At 46.4% G+C, this 22,520-nt stretch overlaps 1 protein-coding gene across 1 annotated transcript in view; it reads left to right on the top strand.

Annotated features, from left to right (window-relative positions):
* Positions 1 to 22,520, top strand: part of LOC119955791 (alpha-1-microglobulin/bikunin precursor) — a 145,637-nt gene that overhangs the window by 65,749 nt on the left and 57,368 nt on the right. The gene's annotated exons all lie outside the window — the stretch shown is intronic.

The raw sequence follows: 22,520 nt of genomic DNA, 5'->3' as shown, positions 1-22,520 counted from the left end.
CATTTGCTATCCTCCAGTCCTCTGGCACTATTCCTGTAGCCAATGATGACCTAAAAATCAAAGCCAAAGGCTCAGCAATCTCTTCCCTGGCTTCCCAGAGAATCCTAGGATAAATCCCATCCGGCCCCGGGGACTTATCTATTTTCACCTTGTCCAGAATTGCCAACACTTCTTCCCTACGCACCTCAATGCCATCTATTCTAATAGCCTGGGTCTCAGCATTCTCCTCCACAATATTATCTTTTTCTTGAGTGAATACTGACGAAAAGTATTCATTTAGTATCTCGCTTATCTCCTCAGCCTCCACACACAACTTCCCACCACTGTCCTTGACTGGCCCTACTCTTACCCTAGTCATTCTTTTATTCCTGACATACCTATAGAAAGCTTTTGGGTTTTCCTTGATCCTACCTGCCAAAGACTTCTCATGTCCCCTCCTTGCTCGTCTTCGCTCTCTCTTTAGATCCTTCCTCGCTTCCTTGTAACTATCAAGCGCCCCAACTGAAACTTCATGCCTCATCTTCACATAGGCCTCCTTCTTCCTCTTAACAAGAGATTCCACTTCTTTGGTAAACCACGGTTCCCTCGCTCGACCCCTTCCTCCCTGCCTGACTGGTACGTACTTATCAAGAACATGCAATAGCTGTTCCTTGAACAAGCTCCACATATCCAGTGTGCCCAACCCTTGCAGCCTACTTCTCCAACCAACACATCCTAAGTCATGTCTAATGGCTTCATAATTGCCCTTCCCCCAGCTATAACTCTTGCCCTGCGGGGTATACTTATCCCTTTCCATCACTAACGTAAAGGTCACCGAATTGTGGTCACTGTTTCCAAAGTGCTCACCTACCTCCAGATCTAACACCTGGCCTGGTTCATTACCCAAAACCAAATCCAATGTGGCCTCGCCTCTTGTTGGCCTGTCAACATATTGTGTCAGGAAACCCTCCTGCACACATTGTACAAAGAATGACCCATCTAATGTACTCGAACTATATCTTTTCCAGTCAATATTTGGAAAGTTAAAGTCTCCCATAACAACTACCCTGTTACTTTCGCTCTTTTCCAGAATCATCTTCGCCATCCTTTCCTCTACATCCCTGGAACTATTAGGTGGCCTATAGAAAACTCCCAACAGGGTGACCTCTCCTTTCCTGTTTCTAACCTCAGCCCATACTACCTCAGAAGAAGAGTCCCCATCTAGCATCCTTTCCGCCACCATAATACTGTCCTTGACTAGCAGCGCCACACCTCCCCCTCTTTTGCCCCCTTCTCTGAGCTTACTAAAACACCTAAACCCCGGAACCTGCAACAACCATTCCTGTCCCTGCTCTATCCATGTCTCTGAAATGGCCACAACATCGAAGTCCCAGGTACCAACCCATGCTGCCAGTTCCCCAACCTTATTTCGTATACTCCTGGCATTGAAGTAGACACACTTCAAACCACCTACCTGAACACTGGCACCCTCCTGCGAAGTCAAATCTGTGCTCCTGACCTCTATACTCTCAATCTCCCGTACCCCAAAACTACAATCCAGGTTCCCATACCCCTGCTGAATTAGTTTAAACCCCCCCAAAGAGCACTAACAAATCTCCCCCCCAGGATATTGGTGCCCCTCAGGTTCAGATGTAGACCATCCTGTCTATAGAGGTCCCACCTTCCCCAGAAAGAGCCCCAGTTATCCAGAAATCTGAATCCCTCCCGCCTGCACCATCCCTGTAGCCACGTGTTTAATTGCTCTCTCTCCCTATTCCTCATCTCACTATCACGTGGCACGGGCAACAACCCAGAGATAACAACTCTGTTTGTTCTCGCTCTGAGCTTCCATCCTAGCTCCCTAAAGGCCTGCCTGACATCCTTGTCCCCTTTCCTACCTATGTCGTTAGTGCCAATGTGGACTACGACTTGGGGCTGCTCCCCCTCCCCCTTAAGGACCCGGAAAACACGATCCGAGACATCACTTACCCTTGCACCTGGGAGGCAACATACCAAACGTGAGTCTCTCTCGCTCCCACAAAATCTCCTATCTGTGCCCCTGACTATTGAGTCCCCAATTACTAATGTTCTACTCCTTTCCCCCCTTCCCTTCTGAGCAACAGGGACAGACTCCGTGCCAGAGGCCCGTACCCCATGGCTTACCCCTGGTAAGTCGTCCCCCCCACAAGTATCCAAAACGGTATACTTGTTACTCAGGGGAACGACCGCAGGGGGTCCCTGCACTGACTGCTTCTTCCCAGTCCCTCTTACAGTTACCCATCTATCTCCAGTCTTTGGTGTAACTACTTCCCTGAAGCTCCTATCTATGACCCCCTCTGCCTCCCGAATGATCCGAAGTTCATCCAGCTCAAGCTCCAGGTCCCTAACACGGTTTTTGAGGAGCTGGAGTTGGGTGCACTTCCCACAGATGAAATCAGCAGGGACACTGACGGCGTCCCTCACCTCAAACATTCTGCAGGAGGAGCATTGTACTGCCTTCCCTGACATCACCTCTAGATTTAAAAAAAAACAAGAAAAAGAAAAAGAAAGAAGAGCTTACCTGATATTACCTCAAACCCTGCTCCCGCTGAAAGGTAAGCAAATTTAAAGGCACTCACTCACCTTCACGACAGGCCCCTGCTCCCGGTTCCCGACCACCGTGGGGTGGGGGGGTTGGTTAGAGGAGAAGGTAGGGTGGGAAACACTCACGAAGTGTTTCGGGTTTAAATGTCACTTGCCAACAGCCTCTCCACAAACCACCTTCAACTTAGGCTGACCGCACTGCACGTATGCAAATTTCCCCAGAACAGCTGATCAGTAGCTCTGCTCTGCTGCCCTCTGCTGGATGATTGCCTTCACTCAAACTCCTCGGGTCTACTTCGCAGATTCACCTTCAACTTAGGCTGACCGCACTGCACGTATGCAAATTTCCCCAGAACAGCTGATCAGTAGCTCTGCTCTGCTGCCCTCTGCTGGATGATTGCCTTCACTCAAACTCCTCGGGTCTACTTCGCAGATTCACCTTCAACTTAGGCTGACCGCACTGCACGTATGCAAATTTCCCCAGAACAGCTGATCAGTAGCTCTGCTCTGCTGCCCTCTGCTGGATCTACTCGACAGGACGCCCGATCAGAAGAATTCAACTCCCCTGGGCACCCACCACACGGCCCGCAACTCAACACGGTCACCCTCGCCCCAAGCATCTGAGAAATTCGACGATGGAGGTCCAGATCAACGGGTACAACACGTCGTGCCTCTTCGACTCCGGGAGCACAGAGAGCTTCATACATCCAGAGCTGGTAAGACGCTGTTCCCTCCCTATTTATCCCGTCAACCAAACTATCGCCCTCGCTTCGGGCTCCCATTCCATCCAAATCTAAGGCCGTACTACAGCAACACTAACGATTCGAGGCGCTAGCTATTCCAAATTTAAACTGTATGCCTTGCCCGACCTCTGCGCGCCACTCCTCTTAGGCTTGGATTTCCAATGTAATCTCAAGAGTCTCACCCTCAGCTTCGGCGGACCCCTGCTCCCACTCACTATCTCCAGCCTCGCCACGCTGCGAATCGCCCCCCCTCCTCTCTTCGCCAACCTCACCCCGGATTGCAAACCAGTAGCCACCCGCAGCAGGCGGTACAGCCTGCAGGATAGGGTATTTATCAGAACGGAGGTCCGAAGGCTGCTCAGTGAGGGGATCATAGAGGCTAGTAACAGTCCCTGGAGAGCTCAGGCAGTGGTCGTCAAGACCGGGGAAAAATTCCGCATGGTCATCGATTATAGTCAGACCATCAATCGCTTTACGTTCCTAGACGCGTATCCCCTCCCCAGAATTGCAGACATGGTAAACCAGATCTCCCAATATCTGGTATTTTCCACGGTGGATCTGAAGTCTGCATACCACCAGCTCCCAATCCGCCCGGAGGACCGCCACTATACGGCGTTCGAGGCCGATGGCCGCCTCTTCTATTTCCTCCGGGTCCCCTTCGGCGTCACTAATGGGGTTTCAGTGTTCCAACGAGCAATGGACCGAATGGTAGACCAGTACGGGCTGCGGGTCACGTTTCCGTATCTGGATAATGTTACCATCTGCGGCCATGACCAGCAGGACCACGACGCCAACCTCCACCGTTTTCTCCAGACGGCCCAAAAATTAAACCTTACAGATAACAAGGAGAAATGCGTGTTCCGCACAAACAGACTAGCCATCCTCGGCTACGTCGTGGAGAACGGAGTCCTGGGTCCAGACCCGGACCCCCTCTTAGAATTCCCCCTCTCCCATGGCCACAAGGCCCTCAAACGGTGCTTGGGGCTCTTTTCGTACTACGCCCAGTGGGTCCCCCAATATGCGGACAAAGCCCGCCCACTCTTCAAGGCCAAACTATTTCCCCTGTCTGCTGAGGCGCGCCAGGCCTTCAGCTGCATCAGAGACGACATCGCCAAAGCAGCCATGCATCCACTCCCTTTCAGGTTGAGAGCGACGCCTCAGAGGTAGCGCTAGCAGCCACTTTAAACCAAGCAGGGCGGCCCATTGCATTTTTCTCCCATACCCTATCCGCTTCAGAACTCCGACACTCCTCAGTCGAGAAGGAAGCACAAGCCATCATAGAACATAGAACAGTACAGCACAGAACAGGCCCTTCGGCCCTCAATGTTGTGCCGAGCCATGATCACCCTACTCAAACCCACGTATCCACCCTATACCCGTAACCCAACAAACCCCCCCCCACTTAACCTTACTTTTATTAGGTCACTACGGGCAATTTAGCATGGCCAATCCACCTAACCCGCACATCTTTGGACTGTGGGAGGAAACCGGAGCACCCGGAGGAAACCCACGTACACAGGGGGAGGACATGCAGACTCCACACAGACAGTGACCCAGCCGGGAATCGAACCTGGGACCCTGGAGCTGTGAAGCATTTATGCTAACCACCATGCTACCCTGCTGCCCCATGGTGGAGGCTATCCGACACTGGAGCCACTACCTCGCAGGTAGGAGGTTCACCCTCATTACCAACCAACGGTCGGTCGCCTTCATGTTCGACAACTCGCAAAGGGGCAAAATTTAAAATGACAAAATTCTTCGGTGGAGGATTGAACTCTCCACCTACAATTACGATATCAAATATCGACCGGGGAAGCTCAACGAGCCCTCGGATGCCCTATCCCGCGGGACATGCGCCAGCGTGCAAATCAGCCGCCTAAAAGCCATCCACGATGACCACTGCCACCCAGGGGTCACCCGGCTCGCCCACTACATCGGAGCCCGATAGTGGGCGAGCCTTTCTCCAACAAGGAGGTAAAAGCGGTTACTCAGGTAAAAGCCCGATCTGTGCGGAGTGCAAACCGCACTTCTATAGACCAGGCAGGGCCCACCTGGTCAAGGCTTCTAGGCCCTTTGAACATCTTGCGATCGATTTCAAAGGGCCACTCCCCTCCACTAACAAAAACATTTACTTCTTAACATTATTGACGAGTTCTCCCGATTCCCCTTCGCCATTCCATGCCCCGATATGACCTCCCACACAGTCATTAGGGCCCTGCATAGTGTCTTCACCCTGTTCGGTTTCCCCAGCTACGTGCACAGCGACCGGGGTGCGTCCTTTATGAGTGACGAGCTGCGTCAGTACCTGCTCGACAAGGGCATCGCATCGAGCAGGACTACCAGTTACAACCCCAGGGGGAACGGAGAGGTGGAGTGGGAGAACGTGACGGTCTGGAAGACCGTCCTACTGACCCTCAGGTCCAGGAAGCTCCAAGTTTCCCAATGGCAGGAAATCCTCCCTGACGCGCTCCACGATTAGATCCCTCCTGTGTACAGCTACCAACCAAACCCCCCACGAGCGGCTCTTCATTTTTTCCAGGGGCACTACCACAGGGGTCTCACTTCCGGCGTGGCTGAGGATGCCAGGCCCGGTTCTCCTGAGGAAGCACGTCAGGGCGCACAAGACCGACCCCATTGTTGAAAAGGTGCGTCTGCTTCATTCCAACCCACAGTACGCATTTGTTGAGTTCCCGGACGGTCACCAGGACACAGTATCCCTCCGGGACCTGGCACCCGCTGGAACCAGCTCCCCATCTACCCCCACCGAGGAATTCCTTTCCCCGTTCCCTATGCGGCTGCCCCCTTGCGCCTCCGATTCTGCGAGCTCACCCCACCAGTCCCGAGCGCCAGCACCGGCACGCCCCCCGCCCCCCCAGTCTCCATTCGACCAGGAGGTGTATGAGGCTCGGACAAGACTCGCCCCGGAGCCGGCAACCGTACTCCAGACCTCGACACCCGCCCAGCCACCGCAAAAGGCTGCAACCCCGGTGCTCCGCAGATCAAAACGGACAATTCGTCCACCGGACAGGCTGACTCTTTGAGCCATCACCCCCGCCGGACTTGATTTTTTTCACAGGGGGTGAATGTGGTGAATGTGATTCACATTATATATAGTTGCCAATATCACTCATTCGTTATCTACCCATTGTAAGTGCAGTTGCACTATCCGACCACCAGGGGGAGTCACTCTGGGAGTATGCGAGAGTTTGTACTGGGCTCCTCCCTTGGCTCCGCCCAGGACTCCTCCCTCTGGGACCGATGTATAAAGATCAGTGCCTTAGAGCCCTGAAGTTCAACGATGAATAGACTGGCTCTATTATAAGTGTATTAAAGCCTCTGTTCAGATCCAACTACACGTGTTCGCTGAATTGATGGTTCCATCAGTGGGTACGTTATTTTCTCCACTTTAAAGCTATATTGAGGGAAAAGTACCAGTTTAAAAAAAAAATTCTCTAATTTTCTATTTGGCATCAAGTCTTTTAACCAGAAACAGACTGGAGCGCTCAGTCCAGGTTTTGCACAGCCTGCAGTATTTGGGGATTCCGAGATGCTCTGTGCAGTGTGGATAAGCACATATGCAGCAAGTGGCACCGTTTTTACCAGCTGGAGAGCCGGGTTTTGGTGGTTGAGTGTCGGCAGGAGGCACAGCTGTGAACTTTATTTTTAAGTGGCATTTGAACAGTATTGGGTTACATAATTGGAATTAGTGGCAGGTGTAGATAGTAAGTTCCAATTGTTTAACTATTAATTTTAAAGCTATTTTTGAAAGATACCTATTGGTCAGAGTCATCACTCCTGGGTGAAGTTTCCTTTCCTCACAGTTTAACAAATTAAAAGAATTGTTTGGGGTTCTCTTCAGGTGATGGAACAAAGGTTGGGGTTAGGGTTGACATCCTAACAATGCACAGTGGCAGCAATGTTTAACACCTTCAAAATATACTGAAGGAACTCAACAAGAATCCTTCAACAACACCTTCCAAACCCACGACTCTACCATCAAGAAGGACAAGGGCAGCAGACACATGGGAATATCACCAGCTGCTCCTTTATACACCATCCGGACTTGGACATATATTGCTGTTCCTGCACTGTGGCTGGGTCAAAATCCTGGAACTCCCTCCCTAACTGCACTGTGGGTGTACCACATGGACTGCATTGGTTAAAGGAGGAAGCTCACCACCACCTTCTCAAGGGCAATTGGTGTCATGTGTGTGAGTACCTTTAAGAAATGGGTGTTTATCAAATAGCTGCAGTGATGTCAGTGTATGGGTGGGGCTGAGCTCTGCTCTGTCATTTGAGCTGGAAGCCATTTTGTAGCTCTGTGTTTTTTTTTAGTTTGGGCTGTGAGTTGGCGTGCTGCAGTGAATGCAAGCACATGTGTATCAATCTCTCTCTGCAATCTAAAGAATGTGTTCCGCTCATTGGATTGGATTGGATTTGTTTATTGTCTATACCAAGGTACAGTGAAAAGTATTTTTCTGCAAGCAGCTCAACAGATCATTCAGTACATGGGAAGAAAAGGGAATTAAACAGAATTCAAGAAAATACATGAGAATACATAATAGGGCAACACAATATATACAATGTACTACATAAGCATTGGCATCGGATGAAGCAGACACGGGTGTAGTGTTAATGAGGTCAGTCCATAAGAGGGTCATTTAGGAGTCTGGTGACAGTGGGGAAGAAGCTGTTTTTGAGTCTGTTCGTCCGTGTTCTCAGACTTCTGAATCTCCTGCCCGATGGAAGAAGTTGGAAAAGTGAGTAAGCCGGGTGGGAGGAATCCTTGATTATGCTGCCTGCTTTCCCCCGGCAGCGGGAGGTATAGATGGAATCAATGGATGGGAGGCAGGTTCGTGTGATGGACTGGGCGGTATTCACGACTCTCTGAAGTTCCTTGCGGTCCTGGGCCGAGCAGTTGCCATACCAGGCTGTGATGCAGCCCGATAGGATGCTCTCTATAGTGCATCTGTAAAAGTTGGTAAGGGTTAATGTGGACATGCCGAATTTCCTTAGTTTCCTGAGGAAGTAAAGGCACTGTTGTGCTTTCTTGGTGATAGCGTCGACATGAGTGGACTAGGATAGAGGACTATTGTGGAGGAGGTGTTGGTGTTCATTCTTACTGACTGTGGTCTGTTGGTCAGAAAGTCAAGGATCCAGTTGCAGAGTGGAGAGCCAAGTCCTAAGTTTTGGAACTTTGATATGAGCTTGGTTGGGATTATGGTGTTGAAGGCGGAGCTGTAGTCTGATGTAGGAGTCCTTGTTTTCGAGATGCTCTTGGGATGAGTGTAGGGTCAGGGAAATGGCGTCTGATGTGGACCGGTTGCGACGGTATGCGAATTGAAGTGGGTCAAGGCGTTCCGGGAGTATGGAGGTGATGCGCTTCATGATCAGCCTCTCGAAGCACTTCATTACAACTGATGTCAGGGCCACCAGGCGGTAGTCATTGAGGCACGTTGCCTGGTTCTTCTTTGGTACCGGTATGATGGTGGTCTTCTTGAAGCAGGTGGGGACCTCGGAGTGGAGTAGGGATAGGTTAAAGATGTCTGTGAAAACCTCTGCCAGCTGGTCCGCGCAGGCTCTGAGTGCACAACCGGGGATCCCGTCCGGGCCCATCGCCTTCCGTGGGTTTACTTTCAGGAAGGCCGATCTGACTTCGGAAACTGTGATGGTGGGTATGGGTGAATTATGGGTTGCTGGGGCACTCGATAGCGGATTGTTGGTTACCTGCTCAAACCGAGCATAGAATGCATTAAGTTCATCGGGGAGGGGTGCACTGCTGCCAGAGATACTGCTCGGCTTCGCTTTGTAGCCCGTTATGTTGCTTAGTCCTTGCCACAACCGCCGAGAGTCTGTCTGTGACTCTAGTTTAGTTTGATATTCTCTCTTGGCATCTCGGATGGCTTTGCGGAGGTCATACCTGGATTTCTTGTATAGGACAGGGTCGTCTGCCTTGAACGCCTCAGATCTGTCCTTCAGTAGGGAGTCAATCTCGCGGTTGAGCCATGGTTTCCGGTTGGGGAACGTACGTACTGCTTTCTTTGGCACGCAGTCATCCACACATTTGCTGATGAAGTCTGTGACGGTGGTGACATACTCATTTAAGTTAGTCGCTGAGTTCTTAAATATGGACCAGTCCACTGTCTCCAAGCAGTCACGTAAGAGCTCTTCTGTCTCATCGGACCAGCACTGCACAACCTTCTTTTGATCATTTCAACGCAGTACCTGTTTCTGTAAGGAATGCAAACTTGCTGTCTGTATTAAAAACGGGTTTGACTTGATGGATGTTGTTGGGAAAGTTGTTGAGGGTTACCTATAGAATAGTATCTTTGGGGAAAGTATCAATGTTAGTATTTGTTAAGATGTTAATGTGGGTGTTTATAAAGTGGTAACTGGATTTATAAAAATAAACATTGTTTTTTGTTTCATGATTCCTAAGGTCTCTGTTGTATCACACTTGGAAAGTGGCCCTTGTGCTTCCCACAACTAAAATCTATAAAAAATTGTGGGTCAGGTTAACTCCATAATATACTTTGGAAATTTATAAACCGTGGCCCATAATAAATTGGGGACTCAAGGGGGATAAGAGTCTATCTATTGAGTTGGCTTTGTGAACTTAAATCAGTGAGGGGTGAGCATATTTGGGTTCATCTTTTCAGGTGTGGTATTTTAGTTTAAGTAGGGAGTGTGTGGTGGACAATGGCTCTTTCAGAGGCTCAGATGTTTTGGGGGGTGGAGATGGTCACACGCAGTACCTTACGGGCAGAGACTAAAAACAGACTATTAGATTTGGCAAATACATTGCATTTAACATTACCTGACAAGGTACAAAAAGAAGAGGTAGTTATGGTGGTGGCTAAGCATTTAAAACTGCCTGTGATACAGTCAGACTCATTGGAAATGGCAAAAATTCAGTTACAAATTAAACATCTGGAACATGAGAAAGATTTAAAGCAGCTTGAGTACAAAAGAGATAGAGAGGAAAAAGAAAAAGAGAGAGAAGGAAGGAAAACAGAAAGAATAGCCCTAGCAAAACAAAAAGAAAGAGAAAGGGAAATACAGATCAGGGAAAAAGAAAGAGAGAGAGAGTTTGAACTTCGGAAAATGGCCATGAAACATGACAGCCAGTTAAAATTGGTGGATGTAAAGGGAAATGTACAGTTTGAGGATAGTGATGAGGATAAAGAGAAAGAGCATCAAAGTCGAATACTTGGTGGGGATCTATTTAAATGTGTCCAAACATTGCCAAAGTTTGATCAGAAGGACGTGGAAGCCTTTTTTATTTCAATTGAAAAGGTAGCCAAATAAAATGGCCATAGGAAATGTGGGTATTACTGATTCAAACAAGGTTGGTAGGTAGAGTGAGTGAAGTGTTTGCATCACTATCAGAGGATTGGATTGGATTGGATTGGATTTGTTTATTGTCACGTGTACCGAGGTACAGTGAAAAGTATTTTTCTGCAAGCAGCTTAACAGATCATTCAGTACATGGGAAGGAAAGGGAATTAAACAAAATTCAAGAAAATACATAATAGGGCAACACAAGATATACAATGTAACTACATAAGCATTGGCATCGGATGAAGCATACAGGGTGTAGTTAATGAGGTCAGTCAATAAGAGGGTCATTTAGGAGTCTGGTGACAGTGGGAAGGAAGCTGATTTTGAGTCTGTTCGTGCATGTTCTCAGACTTCTGTATCTCCTGCCCGATGGAAGAAGTTGGAAAAGTGAGTAAGCCGGGTGGGAGGGATCCTTGATTATGCTGCCCGCTTTCCCCAGGCAGTGGGAGGTGTAGATGGAGTCAATGGATGGGAGGCAGGTTTGTGTGATGGACTGGGCGTTATTCACGACTCTCTAATGTCCCTTGCGGTCCTGGGCCGAGCAGTTGCCATACCAGGCTGTGATGCAGCCCGATGGGATGCTTTCCACAGTGCATCTGTAAAAGGTGGTAAGGGTTAATGTGGACATGCTGAATTTCCTTAGTTTCCTGAGGAAGTATAGGCGCTGTTGTGCTTTCTTGGTGATAGCGTCGACGTGAGTGGACCAGGACAGATTTTTGGTGATGTGCACCCCTAGAAATTTGAAACTGCTAACTATCTCCACCTCGGCCCCGTTGATGCTGACAGGGGTGTGTACAGTACTTTGCTTCCTGAAGTCGATACCCAGCTCTTTAGTTTTGCTGGCATTGAGGGAGAGATTGTTGTCGTTACACCACTCCACTAGGTTCTCCACTAGGAGGTGTCTGAGTCGCATGAGGAGGTGAAGAAATCCATCTTATGTGCATATGAACTAGTGCCTGAAGCCGACAGACAAAGGTTTAGAAATTTAAGGAAAGAATTTGGTCAAACATACATGGAGCTTGAAAGGATCAAACAGAGTAATTTTGATAGGTGGATAAGGTCTTTGAAAATAGACCAAATGTATGAAGCTCTCAGAGAAATTATACTTATAGAGGAGTTTGAGGGCGCGATTCTCCGCCCCCCCACGACGGGTCGGAGAATAGCGGGAGGGCCTTCCCGACATTTTTCCCGACCTCCCGCTATTCTCCCCCCCCCACGGCCGCCCCACAACACGAATTGCTGCTCGCCGTTTTTTTACGGCGAGCAGTGATTCTCCCCTATCCGATGGGCCGATTTCCCAGGCCTTTACGGCCGTTTTCACGAACTCCAACACACCTGCTCTCACCGTTCGTGAAAACGGCCGCAAAGTGCCGTTCTGGAGAACCATGGCACCGATTGGCACGGCCGCACCGATCGCGGGCAGCGGGTCCGAACCCCGCGCACTCTTTGTTCCTCCGCCGCCCTGCTTGATCAGTCCGCGGGGCGGCTGAGGGGCATGACGGCCCGCGCATGCGTGGGTTTCACGCATATGCGTGATGACGTCATTCGCGCATGCGTGGGTTGGAGCCGTCCAATCCGCGCATGCACGGCTGACGTCATCGTGCGCGTCAGCCGCCGTTACCCTTGGCGCGCGGGCTTAGCGAAGTTCGCTAAGCCTGCGATGCCGTGGTTCACGGGGCCCCGTTGCTAGCCCCGACCAGGGAGCAGAATCGGGTCCCGGGAGGGGGCGCGGAGGCTGCCGTGAAACACGGTCAGTTTCACGGCAGCCTTCACGACTCTCCGCATTTGCGGAGAATCACGCCCTGAATTCCTGATGTAGTGAGAACTCATGTGGAAGAACAGAGGGTTAAAACTCCGAGGTTAGCAGCAAAAATGGCAGATGATTATGACTTAGTTCATCAATCAAAGTTTGGTTTCGGAAATCAGTTTCAGCCGGCGAGGGATAGAAACTGGGGAAAAGACAAATACTCAAGTGGTAAAGGTAAAGGCAATCTGATGGGAGATAATAAGGAGAGTGTACCTCAGATAAAAAAGGAAATCCAGGAGGGGAGAAGAGACTTGAAAAGTTTCAAATGTTTTCATTTCACTGCAATAAACTAGGTCATGTAAAGTCACACAGTGTTGGTGGTTGAAGAAAAGCACTGGGAAGGCTGATGTGGTAAAACAGGATAAGACAGTGGGGTTTGTTAAAGTGGTCAAGGAATGCCCAAGTGAAGCGAAGGAGGTGTAAAAGTCTGTACAGCCTGATCAAGAGGTGATTGATCAGATGGTGCCAGATCTCTTTAAATAATTTACTTGTGTGGGTAAAGTTTACTCATATGTAACAGGAGGAGCAGGTAAAGAAGTCAGAATTTTAAGGGATACGGGAGCTAGTCAATCTTTGACTGTAAGAGATGAGGAGTTATGTAGTTTGGGAGGAATGTTGCCGGAAAAGGTGGTAATATGTGGAATTCAGGGTGAGAAGAGTAGTGTTCCATTATATAAGGTAAGGTTGGAAAGTCCAATGAAGACTGGTGAAGTGGAAGTAGGAGTAATAGAGAAACTATCTTGTCCAGGAATACAGTTTATCTTGGGTAATGATATAGCTGGATCGCAGGTGGGAGTGATGCCTACTGTGGTTGATAAGCCAGTGGAAAATCAGACAACTGAAGTGTTGAAGGACGAATAGCCTGCGATTTTTCCGGATTGTGTAGTAACAAGGTCGCAAAGTCACAGGTTAAGGCAAGAGGAGAAATCAAAGAGTGAAGATAAAGTTGAAGTGCAATTATCAGAAACGATTTTTGATCAGATGGTTGGAAAAGAATTGGTGGAGGATGAGGCAGATATTTTTAGTTCAGGAAAATTGGCGGAGTTACAACAGAAAGATGTAGAAATAAAATGGATGTATCAGAAAGCATACACAGAAGAGGAATCTGAGTGTATACCAGAATGTTATTACCGTAAAAGTGATGTCTTGATGAGAAAATGGATACCTTTACATATGCAGGCGGATGAAAAGTGGGCAAAAGTTCATCAAGTCGTATTGCTGGTAGGGTACAGAAAGGAGGTGTTGTGAGTAGCACATGAGGTACCAGCAGGAGGTCATTTTGGAGTCAGGAAAATTCAAGCTAAAATACAAAAACATTTTTATTGGCCTGGACTAGATACAGATGTAGTTGAATTTTGTTGATCATGTCACACACGTCAAGTGATAGGGAAACCTCAAGCAATGATAAAACCAGTGCCCTTAATACCAATTCCAGCATTTGAGGAACCTTTTTCAGGGGTCCTCATTGATTGTGCAGGACCGCTTCCTAAAACAAAAAGTGGGAATCAATATCTATTGACTATAATGGAAGTGTCTACTAGGTTTCCACAGGCCATTCCGATAAACAATATTACAGCTAAAAATACTTAAATTCTTACTTCGACATGGACTACCTACAGAAATACAATCGGATCAAGGATCAAATTTTACCACAAAGTGATTCAAGAAGTTATGAATAGCTTAGGAATAAAACAATTTAAGTCAACTGCGGAAAATTCCAGAATCGAAAGGTGGCATCAGACATTAAAGACAATGTTGAGGGCTTATTGTCAAGATTATCCAGTGGAATGGGATAAATTCATACTGTTTGCAATTAGGGATGCACCTAATGAGTCAACCAAATTCAGTCCTTTTGAACGAATTTTTGGTCATGAGGTAAGAGGACTAATTAAATTGATTAAGGAAAAATTGCTGAGTGAGAAATCGGAACTTACATTATTGGATTACGTGTCAAATTTTAGGGAACGACTAAATTGGGCAGGTGAATTAGCGAAACACCATTTAAAAGTTGCACAGCATATGATGAAACGGGTAGCGGACGAGAAATCCAAAGTTCGTAGTTTTGCCAGTAGAGATAAAGTTTTAGTATTGTTACAGTGGTAGGTGAACCTTTAAAGGCAAGGTTATGTGGACCTTGTACAGCAGTTATCATGGGGGATTTTAATCTACATGTCGATGGGTTTAACCAGGTCGGTCAAGGCAACCTTGAGGAGGAGTTTATAGAATGTATCCGCGATAGTTTCCTAGAACAGTATGTAATGGAACCTATGAGGGAACAAGCGGTCCTAAATCTTGTCCTGTGTAATGAGACAGGATTGATTCATGACCTCATAGTTAGGGATCCTCTCGGAAGGAGCGATCACAATCTGGTGGAATTTAAAATACAGATGGAGGGTGAGAAAGTAAAATCAAATACTAGTGTTTTGTGTTTAAACAAAGGAGATTAGAACATAGAACATAGAACATAGAACACTACAGCGCAGTACGGGCCCTTCGGCTCTCGATGTTGCGCCGACCTGTGAAACCATCTGAAGCCTATCTGACCTACACTATTCCATTTTCATCCATATGTCTATCCAGTGACCACTTAAATGCCCTTAAAGTTGGCGAGTCTACTACTGTTGCAGGCAGGGCGTTCCGCACCCCTACTACTCTCTGAGTAAAGAAACTGCCTCTGACATCTGTCCTATATCTACCACCCCTCAATTTGAAGCTATGTCCCCTCGTGTTGGTCATCACCATCCGAGGAAAGAGACTCTCACTGTCCACCCTATCTAACCCTCTGACTATCTTGTATGTCTCTATTAAGTCATCTCTCAGCCTTCTCCTCTCTAACGAAAACAACCTCAATTCCCTGAGCCTTTCCTCGTAAGACCTTCCCTCCATACCAGGCAACATCCTAGTAAATCTCCTCTGAACCCTTTCCAAAGCTTCCACATCCTTCCTATAATGTGGTGACCAGAACTGCACGCAGTACTCCAGGTGCGGCCGCACCAGAGTTATGTACAGCTGCAGCATGACATTGTGGTTCCGAAACTCAATCCCCCTGCTTATAAAGGCTAGCACACCATATGCCTTCTTAACAGCCCTATTAACCTGGGTGGCAACTTTCAGGGATTTATGTACCTGGATGCCGAGATCTCTCTGTTCATCTACACTACCAAGAATCTTGCCATTAGCCCAGTGCTCTGCATTCCTGTTACTCCTTCCAAAGTGAACCACCTCACACTTTTCCGCATTCCACACCCTCTTCCAGGTCATTTATAAAAATGACAAACAGCAGTGGCCCCAAAACAGATCCTTGCGGTACACCACTAGTAACTGAACTCCAGGATGAACATTTGCCATCAACCACCACCCTCTGTCTTCTTTCAGCTAGCCAATTACTGATCCAAACTGCTAAATCACCTTCAATTCCATACTTCCTTATTTTCTGCAATAGCCTACCGTGGGGAACCTTATCAAACGCCTTACTGAAATCCATATACACCACATCAACAGCTTTACCCTGATCCACCTGTTTGGTCACCTTCTCAAAAAACTCAATAAGGTTTTTGAGACATGACCTACCCTTCACAAAACCGTGTTGACTATCGCTAATCAACTTGTTCTTTTCAAGATGATTATAAACCCTATCTCTTATAACCTTTTCCAACATTTTACCCACAACCAAAGTAAGGCTCACAGGTCTATAATTACCAGGGTTGTCTCTACTCCCCTTCTTGAACAAGGGGACAACATTTGCTATCCTCCAGTCTTCCGGCACTATTCCTGTCGACAAAGACGACATAAAGATCAAGGACAAAGGCTCTGCAATCTCCTCCCTGGCTTCCCAGAGAATCCTAGGATAAATCCCATCTGGCCCAGGGGACTTATCTATTTTGACATTTCCCAAAATTGCTAACACCTCCTCCTTTTGAACCTCAATTCCATCTAGCCTGGTCGACTGAACCTGAGTGTTCTCCTCGACAACATTGTCTTTCTCCAGTTTAAACACTGACGAAAAATATCCATTTAACGCTTACAAGGGGATGAGAGAAGAACTAGCTAAGGTAGACTGGGAGCTAAGACTTTATGGTGGAATAGTTGAGGAACAGTGGAGAACCTTCCAAGCGATTTTTCACAGTGCTCAGCAAAGGTTTATACCAACAAAAAGGAAGGACGGAAGAAAGAGGGAAAATTGACCGTGGATATCTAAGGAAATAAGGGAGAGTATCAAATTGAAGGAAAAAGCATATAAAGTGGCAAAGATTGCTGGGAGATTAGAGGACTGGGAAATCTTTAGGGGGCAACAGAAAGCTACTAAAAAAGCTCTAAAGAAGAGTAAGATAGAGTATGAGAGTAAACTTGCTCAGAATATAAAAACAGACAGTAAAAGTTTTTACAAATATATAAGACAAAAAAGAGTGGCTAAGGTAAATATTGGTCCTTTAGAGGATGAGAAGGGAGTTTTAATAATGGGAAATGAGGAAATGGCTGAGGAACTGAACAGGTTTTTTGGGTCGGTCTTCACAGTGGAAGACACAAATAACATGCCAGTGACTGATAGAAATGAGGCTGTGACAGGTGAGGACCTTGAGAGGATTGTTATCACTAAGGAGGGAGTGATGGGCAAGCTAATGGGGCTAAAGGTAGACAAGTCTCCTGGCCCTGATGGAATGCATCCCAGAGTGCTAAAAGAGATGGCTAGGGAAATTGCAGATGCACTAGTGATAATTTACCGAAATTCACTAGACACTGGGGTGGTCCCGGTGGATTGGAAATGAGCAAACGTGACGCCACTGTTTAAAAAAGGAGGTAGGCAGAAAGCAGGAAATTATAGGCCAGTGAGCTTAACTTCGGTAGTAGGGAAGATGCTGGAATCTATCATCAAGGAAGAAATAGCGAGGCATCTGGATAGAAATTGTCCCATTGGGCAGACGCAGCATGGGTTCATAAAGGGCAGGTCGTGCCTAACTAATTTAGTGGATGTTTTTGAGGACATTACCAGTGCAGTAGATAATGGGGAGCCAATGGATGTGGTATATCTGGATTTCCAGAAAGCCTTTGACAAGGTGCCACACAAAAGGTTGGTGCATAAGATAAAGATGCATGGCATTAAGGGTAAAGTAGTAGCATGGATAGAGGATTGGTTAATTAATAGAAAGCAAAGAGTTGGGATAAATGGGTGTTTCTCTGGTTGGCAATCAGTAGCTAGTGGTGTCCCTCAGGGATCCGTGTTGGGCCCACAATTGTTCACAATTTACATAGATGATTTGGAGTTGGGGACCAAGGGCAATGTGTCCAAGTTTGCAGATGACACTAAGATGAGTGGTAAAGCGAAAAGTGCAGAGGATACTGGAAGTCTGCAGAGGGATTTGGATAGGTTAAGTGAATGGGCTAGGGTCTGGCAGATGGAATACAATGTTGACAAATGTGAGGTTATCCATTTTGGTAGGAATAACAGCAAACGGGATTATTATTTAAACGATAAAATATTAAAGCATGCCGCTGTTCAGAGAGACTTGGGTGTGCTAGTGCATGAGTCACAGAAGGTTGGTTTACAAGTGCAACAGGTGATTAAGAAGGCAAATGGAATTTTGTCCTTCATTGCTAGAGGGATGGAGTTTAAGACTAGGGAGGTTATGTTGCAATTGTATAAGGTGTTAGTGCGGCCACACCTGGAGTATTGTGTTCAGTTTTGGTCTCCTTACTTGAGAAAGGACGTACTGGCGCTGGAGGGTGTGCAGAGGAGATTCACTAGGTTAATCCCAGAGCTGAAGGGGTTGGATTATGAGGAGAGGTTGAGTAGACTGGGACTGTACTCGTTGGAATTTAGAAGGATGAGGGGGGATCTTATAGAAACATTTAAAATTATGAAGGAAATAGATAGGATAGATGCGGGCAGGTTGTTTCCACTGGCCGGTGACAGCAGAACTAGGGGACATAGCCTCAAAATAAGGGGAAGTAGATTTAGGACTGAGTTTAGGAGGAACTTCTTCACCCAAAGGGTTGTGAATCTTTGGAATTCCTTGCTCAGTGAAGCAGTTGAGGCTTCTTCATTACATGTTTTTAAGGCAAAGATAGATAGTTTTTTGAAGAATAAAGGGATTAAGGGTTATGGTGTTCGGGCCGGAAAGTGGAGCTGAGTCCACAAAAGATCAGCCATGATCTAATTGAATGGCGGAGCAGGCTCGAGGGGCCAGATGGCCTACTCCTGCTCCTAGTTCTTATGTTCTTATGTTCTTATCAGATTGAAAGGAAATTAAGTGAGGTGAATTATGTGGTAAGAACGCCAGATAGAAAGAAAACTCACCGAGTGTGTCATGTGAATGTGCTTAAAAGGTACTTTGAAAGGGAAAGCGAGCAAAAGAAAGAGATTTTAATGATTTTAACTCAAAATGACGGACCAAATCCAGATGACTTTGAATTTGACATACCTCAAATTAAATTTAAAAATGAGGATGTTCTTAAAAATTGGAATAAATTGTTGAGTTACCTTCCAGAGGAAAAACGAACTGACCTGAAAGAGTTATTGATATCACATGGGCAAGTTTGTGGGGATAAGTTGGGGAGTACTAAAATGGCTACACATGACGTAGATTTCAGCTTTTGAGACTTCAGATGGTATATACCAATTCAAAGTTATGTCATTGGATAGGCATATGGACGATAAGGGAATAGTGTAGAGGGACTTTAGAGGGGTTTCACAGGATGGCGCAACATCGAGGGCCGAAGGGCCTGCACTGCGCTGTAATGTTCTACGTAGATGTGGGAAACGCTGTTCCTATTAAACAACATCCATACAGACTTAACCCTTTAAAATTGACACAGGTTAACAACAAAATTAGAAGTATGCTTAAAACTGGCATCATTGAAGTGGGTTGCAGCCAATGGAGCTTACCCATAGTGATGCTACCTAAACCACATGGTACCCAATGGACTATAGAAAGGTTAATGCAGTTACAAGAACAGACTCTATCCTATCCCACATTTGGAGGATTGTATTGAGACAGTGAGACAATACGCTTTTATTTCCAAACTGGATTTACTTATAGACTGCTGGCAGGTACCTTTATCCGAAAGGGCGAAGGAGATTTCAGCTTTTGTGACTCCAGATAGTATATACCAATTCAAAGTTATGTCATTTGGCATGAAAAATGCCCCAGCCACATTTTAACGGTTAACTAACAAAGTTGTTTCCGGATTACTCAATTGTGCGGTATACATCGATGATCTGATCATTTTTAGCCAGACATGTAAAGAATATTTAAAGCATCTGATGGAGTTATTAAATTGACTTCAGGAGGGGGGTTTGGTGGTAAACCTAGCCGAAAGTGAATTTGGAAAAGCCCAAGTCACTTTTCTGGGCCATATAATCGGACATGGTCGAATGGTTCCACGGGATGTGAAAACAAAAGTTATTGGGGAGTTTCCGTATTATTTCCTCAACATGAAGGGAAATAATGCGATTTCTTAGCATGAGTGGATTTGATCGAACATTTGTGCCGAATTTCTGCAGCATGGTTGCTCCACTGATGGACTTGCTGAAGAAATGTCAAAGGTTTCAGTGGACAGCGGAGTTTCAACAGGCATTTGACGGCCTGAAAGCTGTGATAACCAAAGTTTAGAATTTAGAACAGTACAGCACAGAACAGGCCCTTCGGCCCTCAATGTTGTGCCGAGCAATGATCACCCTACTCAAACTCACGTATCCACCCTATACCCGTAACCCAACAACTCCCCCTTAACCTTACTTTTTAGGACACTACGGGCAATTTAGCATGCCCAATCCACCTAACCCGCACATCTTTGGACTGTGGGAGGAAACCGGAGCACCCGGAGGAAACCCACGCACACACGGGGAGGACGTGCAGACTCCGCACAGACAGTGACCCAGTCGGGAACCGAACCTGGGACCCTGGAGCTGTGAAGCATTGATGCTAACCACCATGCTACCATGCTGCCCAAGTTCCTGTGTTGGAGAATGACAAAGGACTCTGCGATCAGATTGAACTAAAGTATCTTTAGTAAAGTAAAAGTAAACTAAAGTAAAGTGGGCAGCACGGTAGCATTGTGGATAGCACAATCGCTTCACAGCTCCAGGGTCCCAGGTTTGGTTCCGGCTTGGGCCACTGTCTGCGCGGAGTCTGCACATCCTCCCCGTGTGTGTGTGGGTTTCCTTCGGGTGCTCCGGTTTCCTCCCACAGTCAAAAGATGTGCAAGTTAGGTGGATTGGAGATGATAAATTGCCCTTAGTGTCCAAAATTGCCTTTAGTGTTGGGTGGGGTTACTGGGTTATGGGGATAGGGTGGAGGTGTTAACCTTGGGTAGGGTGCTCTTTACAGGAGCTGGTGCAGACTCGATGGGTCGAATGGCCTCCTTCTGCACTGTAAATTCTATGTAATTCTATGTATCTGACTTTAAAGAGAAATGCCGAAGCGTAGAGAAATAGATGGATCGTGCAGAGACCTTTTTGTCCAAAGAGTCTGTCAATCAAGAAGGAATCCAATTGGACGAAGAAGAACTAAAATGAACTATGTTATTACGAATGTTTGCGTGTTTTGTTTTGTTAAACAAAAACTATGTTCACTGTCAATATTTCTTAAAGGAAGGTAAAAAGGTGAAACATGAAACCATTTTGAAGTTGATGGTTTATTTTTTTTTCTTGGGGAGGAGGCGTCATGTGTGTGTGTACCTTTAAGAAATAGGTGTTTATCAAATAGCTGCAGTGATGTCAGAGTATGGGAGGAACTGAGCTCTGCTCTGTCTTTTATGTTCAGTTTGAGCTGGAAGCCATTTTGTAGATGTGTTTTTTTTAGTGTGGGAAGAATAGTATCTTTGGGGAAAGTATCAGTGTTAGCATTTGATAAGATATTAATGTGGTGTTTATAAAGTGGTAACTGGATTTATAAAAATAAACATGGTTTTTTGTTTAAAGATTCCTAAGGTGTCTGTTGCATCCACTTGGAAAGTGGCCCTTGTGCTCCCCACAACCAAAATCTATTAAATATCGTGGGTCAGGTTAACTCCATGATATATTTGGAGTTTTCTAAACTCTGGCCCATAATATTAGGGATGGGTAATAAATGCTCTCGAGCCGGCCTTGCCCACTTCCATTCATAAATTTAAAAACATTCACTGAGACTGTACAATGTTACGCAAGACACTTGTTTCTACATACCCATTTTATTGTGTTGTTCTTCCACAATTAAAATCATTAATTTCTGTTTCAAACATTAGAAAAAGAGAAATAAAATGAAGGAGAGTTAGAGAGAGAGACATAAAGGAAAGGGTCAGAGAGAAATAAACCATTTTAAATCAGCTGATGTAAGGTGATTTGGAATGTGTAAAGAACCTCTTTTAAATCCTTGTCTGACCCTTGTTTCCATTTTCTAACTTCTGTTCCATTGGCAGCTTCAATTCTGCAGATTGTGCTTTTAACTTCTATATTTGGACGAGTACTGAAAACTCCCTTGATCTAATATTATATTTGAACTAGCCCAGGCACACCCCTCGATGCAGTGTGCTATGTGACAGGGTCCCGTGATGTTATTTGATGGACTTGGTTAGCAGACAATTAGCTCTTTTGAAATCAGGGTCTTTGTCGGGCTCTCAATTCTGATTGGGTGGGCTGGTTCCGGAATGTTCTGGAAAACACAGGCAAGCTCCATTTTGCAGAGCTAGGTTTCAGCTCTGTGTAAACATTGGAGAGGTTCTCTCAGCTAAAGTTGACGATTAAGGCCCTCTCCATTCAGGCCTGTGGAGGTAACATTTGATTGAAAGGCTTCAGGCAGTAGACACACATGTGAAAGTTTAATCCTCTGTTTGAACACTGGAAAAGCCCAGATTGATATCTCTCCTGAGAATTCTAAAAGGTCCTGAAAAGTCGGGCAATTGTGAAGCCAGAGCTTTGAATTCTCTGTTCCTGAAAGTTCAGAATAACCTGTTTGAAAATCCATTTAAAACTGTCATGTTGAGAACTTTAGATTTGACTCAGTGGGGCTGGTAGTCCATCTTGTGGTCGTAAATTAGAATTGTTCAGACCTGAAGGAAAGCCAGGTTGATACAAGTGAATGTGACTCGCC

Source organism: Scyliorhinus canicula, chromosome 21 (assembly GCF_902713615.1).
Source record: "Scyliorhinus canicula chromosome 21, sScyCan1.1, whole genome shotgun sequence".
NCBI classification, from domain to species: Eukaryota; Metazoa; Chordata; class Chondrichthyes; order Carcharhiniformes; family Scyliorhinidae; genus Scyliorhinus; species Scyliorhinus canicula.
This window is presented reverse-complemented; position numbering and strand designations above follow the sequence as displayed.